Consider the following 12384-nt stretch of genomic DNA (forward strand, 5'->3'; position numbering starts at 1 on the left):
GATTTCAACCCACAAATAATCCCACAGACAATCAGCTCCTGTTAGTCTATCATCTTTAATGGACCGGTTTAAAAGTCCAGATGAAGCCCGGATTAACAGTGCCTGATTTTCCTCCAAAACTCAATTCTGGTTGTCCCCTCTAGCTATACAGCCCAGTGCTGATTCCAGCACATATTGGCACTCAGTGAGCCTTTTCTTAATTTATCAATTCTCCAAATATTTCAAAGGTTTTTTTCATCTCCTTTTTAAAATCTTCACCTCCTTCCTCCCTCCAGTATCTGCCTTCAACAATACCTAGCTCTTTCATCACCGTAGACCTAAAATTTGCACTTAAAATTAACTTGCTAACTTTCTATAGAAATATTCTACTATTAGACACATGAAAGGAGCATGGTACTTTAAAAATGTTTTAATTGAAAAGGCGTAACTAGGTCTTAAATTTTTTTCTTGAAATGCTTTAAATTTTTCAAAACTTTTTTGTTTCACTATCACATAGAGGTCTTTTCCACCCATTTCTCACATGAATAATTAAAATGAGTTTTTTTAAGGGCTGTATGCATCTGTGGCATATAGAAGTTTCCAAGCTAGGACTGAATTGAAGGTGCAGCTGCTGGCCTACACCACTGCCATGGCAACGCCGGATCTGAGCTGCATTTGCGATCTACACCGCAGCTCACAGCAATGCTGGATCCTTAACCCAGTGAGCAAGGCCAGGGATTGAACCTGCATCCTCATGGATACTAATCAGGTTCTTAACCTGCTGAGCCACAACAGGAACTCTCAATTAAAATGATTTTTTAAAAAAAGAATGCTGCAAGAAAATGAAGAATATTTAACACCAGGCCCACAGAGAAAGACATCAACATATTTAAAATTCTGAGATCATTAGGTCTTTGATTCAGTTAGCTGGAAAATAAAATGATACTTGATTTGTTTTAAAAAATCAACATACAGACAACTGATGTCTATAATAGTACCACTAACAGACAATTCACCAGGCTCTCCATGCAAAACAGGTAGATATTTATGATTTTTGATTATAAATAAATTTACCATATTTGCAAACAAGGGGATATAATTTACAAAATGCTTATCATAAGCCTAGACAGCACTGTTTGGGGTGGGGAACCTCAGTATCTTCACCTCTCACATCAATTCCAATGACAAAAGTGAAAAGAAAAACAAATAGCAAAAAACATCTGATGGGATTACATCTATCACATTGAAAAGAGAATTCAAAAGCTTTCCATAGAAAAACATTTTCTAAACTGGTTACCAGTAACAAATTAGAAAAACGTTAAGCAGCCCTGGGCTGCTGTTTTTAAGTTCTAATTGCAGCAAATGTGTAAAGAGCAAACTCTGAAGGCACTTCACGCTTTATTAGTGGAAGAGTACCAAATAGAAAAGTCAAATAGGAACAGACCAACATAATTCCCTGGTTTTCATTAAATACATCCATTAAATGACAAAATAGCATAAAATGACTTTTATCTGTCCTCTAAATTACTCTCCCCAACCCCCAAATGCACTAGCTTGATCAAAGGGACTATTAAACTGGTTCTTATAAGCCCCACCTCCCTTTCACTGCCTGAACTTCTGGACTCCAGCTGCAGCTCCATCCTCATGGCCTCATGCATGGAAGGCATTCAGCTGCACAACCTCACGGCAGACGCGTCTGCGCCCTGTCCACGCAGGAGCCCTGGTGCTTATTTATCTCTGCAGTTACCACCAGCTGCCAAGCCCTACCCACCTCAGCTTTGCGGGGAGGGAGTCAGGGGGTGGAGGGGGACAGCATTCACTGCCTTACTTAAACTTCTCCCAACAATCTAGAAATGTCTACATGGGAATGGGCAAGAACAACCACAAGGGTGTATGTGAGGAAGGGGATGGGAACAAGATGTTACATTTTACTCACTCTCAAAAGCATCTGCATTAGAGGCTAATCTCCAAAGAACAGTTCTGTTTCTACTATGTAGGAGCATTAAGTTGAAGCATCTAAACTCAAGTCTTTGCTAATCTTATTGATGACAGTGTCTATGCATTCGCCTTGACAGTCATTACATTTGGGATTACCAGAAAGTTGTTAATTTCTATTTACTAGGGTGCTAATGAACAGCGTGGTCCACAAAAGCATGCAAGGTACTTCTGCCCTCCCTGGAATACATAGCAAAATTTCTCCCACAGCTCCTTCCCAAAATAGTTTCTTTTGCTGCCAGTGCTATTGCTTAACTCCACAGGGAATAAATGATCCCAGTCTGAAGATGAATGCTATTTCAGACGGAGAAACAGCATTCAAAGGCTAGTGCACAGGAAGTTTGGTCTACGGGTATGTGCTTCTCTCTATTCTTATCACCCCATTCACAGCCAGTCTGTTCAGGCTTGAATCACACACACAGGCAGCATTACTGCCCACGAGTCTAGCAGAAATCCAGGTCATGCCGAGACACGGTGGCCCCATAAGAGCCGTGCCAAAGAAAAATAAACTGATGATGAGAAGTGCATCAGAAGAAACCATGAGGAGCCTTTTAAGGAAAACCCTGAACAGAATTTGCCCTCATAATTCAGCTTTGAGCCCTCATTTGCCCTTCCCATTGATTACGCCAATATCCTCCACTCTGCAAGACCTAAAACAGGGTGACTGTTCCACAAAGGACACTTTCAAGAACGGAGTAGGGCACTATTAATAATTGTGCTGGGGCAGCAGTGCAAAATGGGACTGGCAACCTGAGACGTGTGGCATTCTTCCTAAAATTCAATTTTCTTTGATGCTTCACCTGACAGCCCGCTAAGTTAGGAGGCTACCTTCTTGGAGATCTCCAATTCCTAGCCACCCTTCCAAACCAACAATCTACTGCATGTTCTCTTGAAAAGGCACGGGTAGAGAGCCTAAATATCTAGATGGCCCAAAACATTGATGTCAAGGGCATAGCATGTAGGTAACTTTGAGTTAAATGATTTAAAGTACATTTTTTCCCCTCCCTCTCCATTTTCCCTTTCCTCCAGTCCCATATACCATGTATAGCAAAGAAAGCTTTGAAGGGGACATAAGAGTTTAACAAATAGATGAAGAAAATGGTGCACAATTCTTTCCCTTAGTGGTTAAACAAAAAGAAAAAAGGTGTGGGCTGAGTGTATGTCTTTTGACTTCAGAGCCTTCTTTCATTTTCTGAGGAATGTGTCTGGCATTGTGTCAGTGCAGTTCACAGCCCTTGGTCAGGGACCTTATCCATCTCCTGAATCCATCCAGTCCCCTCGAAATCAACAGCAGCCAGTCTAAATTATGCAGAAAACCAAGTGCCTAGATTAACGCACAGATGAAATTTTTGTTAAAACCCATCTTTTATAATTAAATATGTTGGGACATTTACTACATAAAAAAAGTCAATCTTTACATGGTTAGAAAGAATGTAGTGAAAAGATTCTTCTCTATTTTAGAGGACCAGTTTTAACTGATAAATATGACACCTCTCTTCTGTTAACTTCAGCTCAATAAAAATCTATCATTACTCTCTGTCTGATAGTGCACTGGGAATATAAAGATGAAAAAAAGATAGCGATTCTACCCTCAAATTTTTCACAAGAAGCATAAATGGGCAATCAATTAAATACACAGTGATATCAGAAGTGTACAGAAAACCTATGGATTCTTTTATGAGAAAGTAATACACAAAAATTCTCAAAAAGAAACTTGGTGGAGTTCCCATTGTGGCTCAGTGGGTTAAGAACCTGACATAGTGTCTGTGAAGATGCAGGCTCAATCACTGGCCTCCCTCAGGGGGTGAAGGACCCAGCATTGCTCCACATTGCAGTATAGGTCGCAGATGCAGCTCAAATTTGCCGTTGCTGTGACTGTGGCATAGGCTGGCATCTGCAGGTGGAATTCAACCCCTTGCCTGGGAACTTCTGTATGCCACAGGTCCAGTCTTAAAAAGAAAAAAGAAAAAAAAAAAAAAAGAAACTTGAGTTGAGTCTCAAGGATAAATAAGAGTCTTTCTGGTCTGTTGTACAGGTGGGCAGAGCATTTTTGTAAAGGAAGCATATAAGCAAAGGCACAGAGTTATGGATTACATAATATGCTCAGTGATCAACAATTACAATGTGGCTAGAAAGATGGAGTCCTTTGGAGGAAGAGAGATAAGGTACTTGCAAGAAATGGGCCAAATTTCCTTCTCTTTGTATCAGGACTCAACAGATCCCAATACCCTAAACATACTTTGGAAATAAATTCACAGGGTGCATTGGCGAGAATCAGATTCCTTGGTCCAAAAGTGAAGAGAATGAGAAAAGCTGGAAAGTCAGATTCCTTGGTCTAAAAGGAAGCAGAATGAGAAAAGCAGGAGCTGACATCAAGTAAGCAGACTTTCCAGGATTTCATGACCAAATTGTGATGCCTCAACTAGGTAGGTCGGTAAGGAGAAAAAACAGAAGCAATGGCTAAAAGTCTTTTCTGTGTATCTATTGGTTTATAGACCTATAGACACACAGTTGCCTATTGTTCTGTAGGCAACTATATCTGTTCTGAACTGTATCTGTTCTGGAGGCAACTGCAATCCCTAAATCTCTTAAGGGTACAGATAAATCCCTGGGGCTGTTAGGATCAGTCCTCTTCTTTCTGGGCACAGATTAAAATGGTTCTTCTCTTCTCAACCCCCAAACTGGTATGACAGTCAAACTTGCATCAGCCAAAGAAATGTAAGAAGCACATGTGTCATTTCTGCCTGAACAGCCAGCACAGGATTCATTACACTCCTGGCTTTGTCACAGCAGACTGATGCTCCAGATGATGTTGGCGCCATCAGCTTGGGCTTTGAGTAAGGAAACATGGAACAGGGGCCTCATTCAACCCATGCTGGTCATGAGGTATGAAGGAGAAAACAGATCTATGTTGCTTTAAGCTTTGGAGATAAACTCACTCAGTTATAAAAATTTGCCCAAAGAGAGGTCTGTCTCTGCTGTTGGCTTCTGGAAAGTAATCTATGCCATATGTAAAACAAGTGTTTCTGTTCATGAGGGCAAGGTTGACCACAACAGATAGTCCTCGGGTGGGGGGCTGGCCACTCCAGAAGGACCAACCATGTGACTCCATGTGGGTGCTTTAGGTCATAGGATGTCAATCACCCTGAAGACAAAGATTAACTAACCACACAGGCAATCAGTCATACATATGTAATGAGGTCTAATAAAAACTCTGGACACTTAAGCTCAGGTGAGCTTTCCAGGTGGCACACTCCACATGTGCTGTCATACACCAATGTGAGCAGGGTAATACATCCCAACTCCAAAGGGAGGGGACAGAGAAGGCTTCACATTTGGAAACTTCAGTGCAAGTAGAGTAACATATCCTGACTCCAAAAGCTGGGGACAGTGCAAGCTTCATGTTTGGAAACTTCTGACTCTTTTCCTTTGGCTGATTTTTATCTATAGCCTTTTCCAGTGACAAATGATAATTGTGACTATAATAGCTTTCAGTGGGTTCTGTAAGTCTCTCTATTACTGAACCTGAACGTGGTTTGGGGAACACCTTGAACTTGCAGTTAGTGTCAGAAGTGAGGGCCAGTCTTGGAGACAGAGTCCTTTAACCTTGTAGTTGGCCTTACACTTACCCAATCATTGCCTTGGTATTGTTTTTAATCAGTTGAGGACAAATGATATGATTAAGAAACTGTATATATAAGTAAGGGGTTTTTATTGTTTTTCAGATGCTCTTCATGCAAGTCAGTATAAAGTCGAGCTAAGATATTTAATTTTATAGGTTGGCTGGGAAGTCTACCTTCAGGCTTGTGGTCAGGAAAGTGCTTTATTCTGCCACCTTGAGTTTAAAGAGATGTGCATATATGTCCCATGAGAAGGGCTGAGCTGGAAAGAGGAGTATCTGACAAGTGAAAGAATTGTGGTTTTGTGTGACTGTATCTGTTCTGGAGGCAACTGCAAGTTACCTGGAGAGTTCTGAATAATGTGACAGCTACTAAGTGATCAACAAACACATGGTATACACAGGTTACTGTTAGGATGTTCTTATCAAGGACACCCATTCTCTCTCCATAGTAATGGATAGCCAAGCACTGACAGAAAGTAAGACATACACAAATAACTAAGGCACTAGTTTACTACTCAGTGAGTTTTCAGTATCTGCTTCTCAAATACACTCAGTACAGTCAAATGCACATGCAGTGCCTAAGGAGATCAAGGCCATCTTGCTTGAATTCGCTAAACTTCCCTCCTCTATCATATTTAGCTAGTTGGTCCTCCCTAACCTCCTTAATGATAGTGGCTAAGAGCATGAACGCTGGAGCCAGACTGCTCGGGTCTGAATGCTGGTTCCAGAGCTACTTGTGTGGCCCCAGACAAGTCATTAAGCTTCTCTGAGTCTTAGTCCCTCATGTATAGAACAGGGGATTACTAGAGTAACTATCTTATAGGGTGGTCATGAAGATTTAAACAATATAGATAGATAGTTACATGACTATAGTCAAAAAATAGAGTTCTAAGTTACATGGCACTTAGAATGGTGTCTGGGACACAGTGAACACAATAAAAGAATGAGCTCAGTTATCTAAGGAGAGTCCCTAAGTCTTTCTAAAGCAAAGTCCTGTGCCTATACCACTGCACCCATCAATTACCCCTTCTCCCACAGTCTCATTTCCTTTCTATTGACTCTTCCTCTGTCTGAAAATATACTGAAACCTCCTCTCTGCCCCAACCCCAAATAAACAATAAATTTTCCTCATCAGATCACACAGCAGCTCTGCCCTTCTACTTCCCATCCATCCTTCATAGCCCACAACCCCTCACTCCCAAAGTCAAAGAAGCTGCTGATGCTCAACATTTCTCTTGCCATCATTCCCACTCCTGTGCAGTCTGGGGCAGGGTGCCCTGGCTTTGTGCTGACAGGTTGTCCTGTAAGAGAAGGGGGGACCTCCCACTCCTCCAGGAAAATTAGGGGCAAAATGACCAGAAATAGGAGAAGCACTTTGAAATAAAAATATTTTCATGAAGAAGGCTCAGTAACTCTATCTCATCTTATATTTTAATGAATTGTAGGGTAAACTGACTTCTTTCTTCCACAGAACCACTGGACTTTCCCAGCAGAATCTGTATTAAGTTCAACTAAGTGTTTTTGGATTGGAAGTTCTGGCACTTATCAGATCCATTACATAGAATTTTTTTTTTTTAAATCAAGTTCAACCTTTCTAGTCCATTACCTGGTCTATAAAACAGATGGTAAAATTAGCACCAACGCTAAAGTTCTTGGAGAAATCAAGAAAGAATTGTGCATGAGAACATTTTATACACTTTATACCATAAAGTTTAAAATTGGTGCTTGTCACACAGCAGGTGCTCAGTGTTTGTTAGTCATGATTAGAGATGGTTTCCATCAAAAATTTCACATAAAACAGGTCACTATCTTATTGGTCCTGGGGAACCATCTCTAACACTAGTTGACAAGCAAACCTAAAAAACCCAGTTGTTTTCAGGCAAAGAGAATACAGGAAAATATGTTATGCAGCTGAATGTCTTCCTGGAAATTCACAAATCTATTTGGTTCCTTTGCCAGTCTGGAAAAGAGAGAATTCTCTCACTGCCGAAAATTCCTCCCCATGGTAGATCATTTGCCTAAGCCCAGTCTCCACAGTAACCTAGGGATGAAGGACTCTTTTGCCTCTAACTGCCATTCAGTCCCTCTATTCCCACCAATACAGAGCAACATATATTCCCTGCAGTATAAGTCCAGTAGAGTAGCTTCTAGAAAGAACTGCCTTCCAAAAAATCCATCTCCTATTCAGTGCACACTTTCCCCCAACATAAAAGCCAGGTTTCTGGTCCATATTAGCCCTGGCTCCACCTGAAACACTGGAGATAATCAGTGTCCCTGCCCTGTGAGTACGTGCCTCATTCAAATACCTGAGGAGCTTATCATATCCTGCCTGTGCTCAAACCCAAAGAGAGTCAGTTCTTTTCATCTTATTTCATAAAGCGATCCTCACACTCCTGACCACTTCTTTGAGAATTACTATTACTCACTGGTGTGTCAACAGCTCCCTTAAAACACACTTGCCTCTCCTATTATTTCTATTTGTTACCCTATTCTGGTAGGAGCTTGTACTTTAAATAAAAACTATGTATAAATATAATTATATAATATATTTAATTATTAATACATTTATGGGATATATTTAAGCTATTAATAAACTTAATAATTTAACAATATATAATTATATGAATTATATGAAACTTTTTACACATATTAAAATATATATATGAATTATATATATAATAATATACTGAGGTAACATTTTTTATCTTTGTTTACATCAGATATGCCCCAAAATACTATCACTTGATTAAATTAATCCATTACTTTTCACTCCAAAAACGTTTTTTCAACTTACTTTGCCCACCTCCAGTTATTCCTTGCATTTGTTATGCAGACTCAAGTTAATTTCCAACCATAATGACCAGAAACTAGGACCTTCTGCATTTCAGTTCTTTGCTGATGCCTTTTTGCATCATTTTGCCATTTAAAATTAGATAAACGAGTGATGAAGTTTTACTTTTATAAAATATCAGGGTTATAGTGATGTATTACAAGATATCATTTGAAAGAAAATGCCCATTATGAATGACTCCATAACATTATTGTTTCTACTCAGAAAATTTAAGGGGGAAAATAATACACTTTCTCCCTATAGACTGAAAAACTTCACTGTAAGGAAAAGAAATTCATGTGATCAGTGTAATCATAATTTCCACAGTGTCTAAGAAAAGTATGCCAGATATTTTTCCTCTTACATGGATAGTGTTTCAGAAGAAAATCTACATGGTGCCTGAGCCCCTTCTGTTAAAGAAACTACGCTATTGTTCCATACCATTAAAGGAAACATGAAAAAACAAACGTCCCATAGTACTGTCATTTGTTTACATTTTCACCTTGGCTTAACCACGTTCCGGAGGATCTTTTTGGTTTTTGGTTTGTTTGCTTTCCCTGAAAGATCCCAGGCCACAAAACACAACCTGTTGAAACTCTTTTAGAATTTTATGTAATATTTTATTTTGTTCAATCAAAACCAGTGCAGGAGAGGTACCAAAACTTAATCTTCACATTTGAAAGTCTATTTCTATAAAAATAAAAGGAACTCTTTTTTTTTTTAATGCATGAAGAAGTTGTTAGAGTAAAAAAAGCAGAAAAGTCTAATGTGTAAAAAAAGAGGGCAGGCTATCAAACATCAACTCAAAGTTTTGCAATGCAACTATTTAGGGAAGATACATCTCATGGGAAATATTGTGCACTGAAATTTTAAAAGCATGCTATAGAGTTTTACAGAGAGAAATTCAAAAGAAACAATAAATGCGTCTTCTTTATTTGAGCTGTTACGAAAAGTAACTACATTTTCCTTTCTTCCAAGACAATTTTTAAAAATCGCAATCTCTGTCTAACATGGTTTAGGCTTTGGTCTTCATGATCTGATGCAAAAGACAGACTTCTAAAGTTCTGGGTCTGTATTTCTATAATAAAAATGAAAGAATACTAAATGTCTGAGAAGCTTGTTCTTTTTCACTGTACGAAGCATTTTCTTAAAATTGTCTTTACTCAAAATCTAAACTACAATCCCAGAGCTAGGATAAGGATCTTAGAACTTCTGAATGTGAAAAACATCAATTTTTCCAAATCAAAATTCTTCAATAGTACATGCCCGCACAGAAATAAGTTGCCCCTTGAAGTTAATTAGACTTCACCAGAGCAAAGTTCTTGGCTGTTCTGAACTTTAAAACATCAATTTTACTGATTTCTGCTTCTGGGAAGATGATGTAGAGGTCACTTTCTCTATTTCTCTCACTAAGTACAACTAAAAACCCTTGGCATTTTATATATGAAAAACATAAGACTCTGAAAGATGGAGAGAAGGCATCAGATTAGCTGGGAACCTAGGAATTCTAGGAGAAACACAAGATACGGGTTCCCTGAGATTTTTTTCTTCATCATAAACCCCAGACTTGGAGCTGAAGAAGATGCAACAACATGCAACAACCGGGCTTAATCGCTAAAGAATTTGCAGTGATTACAGAAAGAATTATGCCAAATGCAAAAGGTTACATAATATATGATTATATTTGTGTACCATTCTTGAAATGACAAAATTAAAGAAATGGAGAACAGACCAGTGGTTGCCAGAGGTTGAGGAGCACATGAGCATAGGTGGAAAGTGGGAGTGGCTATAAAAGGGCAACAGGAGAAATTCTTGTGGTGGTAGAACATTTGGTGCTTTGACTGTATCATCATCAGTATCCTGGTGTAATAGGGAAGAGCACATCTGACTCTATGTCAGATCTGTTTCTTTAACTTTTGTGATGTATTGCTTTTGCTACAAGTTTAGAATGTTGCCTATAGCCTGAAATATACTGGATAGCCCATTCTCAAGGGTCTGACTTTTAAAGGTATAATACCTTCCCATTCATATAGAAATTAAAAGTTGCAGAACAGAGCATAATATTTGTCTTATTGACAAATGTTTACAGGAACATCATGACCTGATCGTGGGTAGCTACACGAACAAAGAATTCAGACACTAACAAAGAATTCTGACACTAAGAAGTTTGCAACCACCAACCCCTATCAGTATAAAAGAAGCCTGAATTCTAACTTGGGTATCATGGTTCTTTGGGACACTAGTCCACCATCTTCTTGATCTGCTGGCTTTCTGAATAAAGTCGCCATTCCTTGCCCCAACAATTTGTCTCTTTATTTACTGGCCTGTCATGAGGCAAGCAGTAAGAGCCTGGACTTGGCAACACTAGTTGTGATATTATACTAGAGTGAGCAGGATGTTATCATTGGAGGAAACTAGGTAAAGAGTACATGGGATCTCTCTGAATTTTTTCTTATAATTAATTGCATGGGGATCTACAGTTACCTCAAAATAAAGAGACTAACTTTTTTAAAAAGTGCATTCTAATAGGTCTTAACCTACACATTGAAATGGCTGATTCAAAGTTCTTCCATTGAAAAAGTGACTAATCTGTTTGATTTCTAACACTTGTTTTGGACTTCTTTTTCTTTGAAGAATCAATCTCAAACTTTAAAAACAGTCTTCACAGCAAATATTCCCATAAAGTTTTCTAGAACTGTGGAACAAAATTTCTCATCATAAGAATTAGCCAGCTCAGGAGTTCCCATCGTGGCTCAGTGGTTAACGAATCTGACTAGCATCCATGAGGATGCAGGTTTGATCCCTGGCCTTGCTCAGTGGGTTAAGGATCCAGTGTTGCCGTGAGCTGTGGTGTGGGTCGCAGATGTGGCTCAGATCCTATATTGCTGTGGCTGTGGTGTAGGCCAGCAGCTTCAGCTCTAATTTGACCCATAGCCTTGGAACCTCCATATGCCATGCGTGTGGCCCTAAAAATAAAAAAAATAAATAAAATTAAAAAAAAATTAGCCAGCTCAGTCGCTAAATCTATTCGATGAAAGATTTTTAAAAAGTGGGTCAATAAATGGCTTTTAATTGAGAAATACTAATTACTTTGACAAAAAATATGGGGGCCATTTTTCCTACAAAGAATCAACAGTCTCTTCTCATCAGCCCCCTCCAATCCATTAGTATTGATATACTGTATTTTCAATTTTCATCTAGTTTATATATTTTTCTATATTGATTTATCATTTTCAAAAAAAAGAATGAATTTTTCCCATAAGTGACCTAGTGACACATGAGGCCTCCTTTTAGTCTATGTTATATTCAGCATTTAGCCTGAGAATGCTAAATTATGTTCCATAAGATGCACAGTACACATCCCTCAGTTCTAAGCAGAGATTTTTAAATGTGTGGCACCATCAAGAGGCAAGAGCTTGTACTGCCACTGTAACAAGAACTAGGGTTTGCTCTCAAGTAGACGAACATCTTTTAATAGCAACTGTCATAGACAATTATAACACAGAGTTACACTAAGACTGGCTCTGTGATTCTCCACTGTGGAGTCACTAGGTTATTGCTAAATGCTATTTTTTCCATTCCCATTCCTCTTCTACTCTCCAACTGAAAGAGAAAATAAAATGGATAACTATTTTTATTTTCAGTTAGCTGGGACAGTTGGCAATCCTAATTTGCTAATGATTAATTCCTTCAATATTTACTGAACATCTACATTTATGCCAGCAAATTGTTATTTAAAAGATTAAAGTCTTTATTCTCTAATGACACAAGGCCATCTGACCATAGATAATAGTCTACATTAAATTATCCACCAATTACAAAATTTACTTCTATTTTATTAGAAATGAAAGAAGTTGGCCTGGAGAACAGATAGCTCATTTAGGCAGTAGATAGGATCGCTAATCAAATCCTGTGCTGTCCAATATCCAATATATTATAATTAATTTTGTCTTTTTTT

The 12384-nt window shown here is 38.6% G+C and overlaps 1 protein-coding gene across 6 annotated transcripts in view; it reads right to left on the bottom strand.

Moving 5' to 3' along the window:
- Positions 1 to 12384, bottom strand: part of PHLDB2 (pleckstrin homology like domain family B member 2) — a 247294-nt gene that overhangs the window by 72177 nt on the left and 162733 nt on the right. The window lies entirely within an intron of this gene.

This window comes from Phacochoerus africanus, chromosome 1, assembly GCF_016906955.1.
Source record: "Phacochoerus africanus isolate WHEZ1 chromosome 1, ROS_Pafr_v1, whole genome shotgun sequence".
Taxonomy (NCBI): Eukaryota; Metazoa; Chordata; class Mammalia; order Artiodactyla; family Suidae; genus Phacochoerus; species Phacochoerus africanus.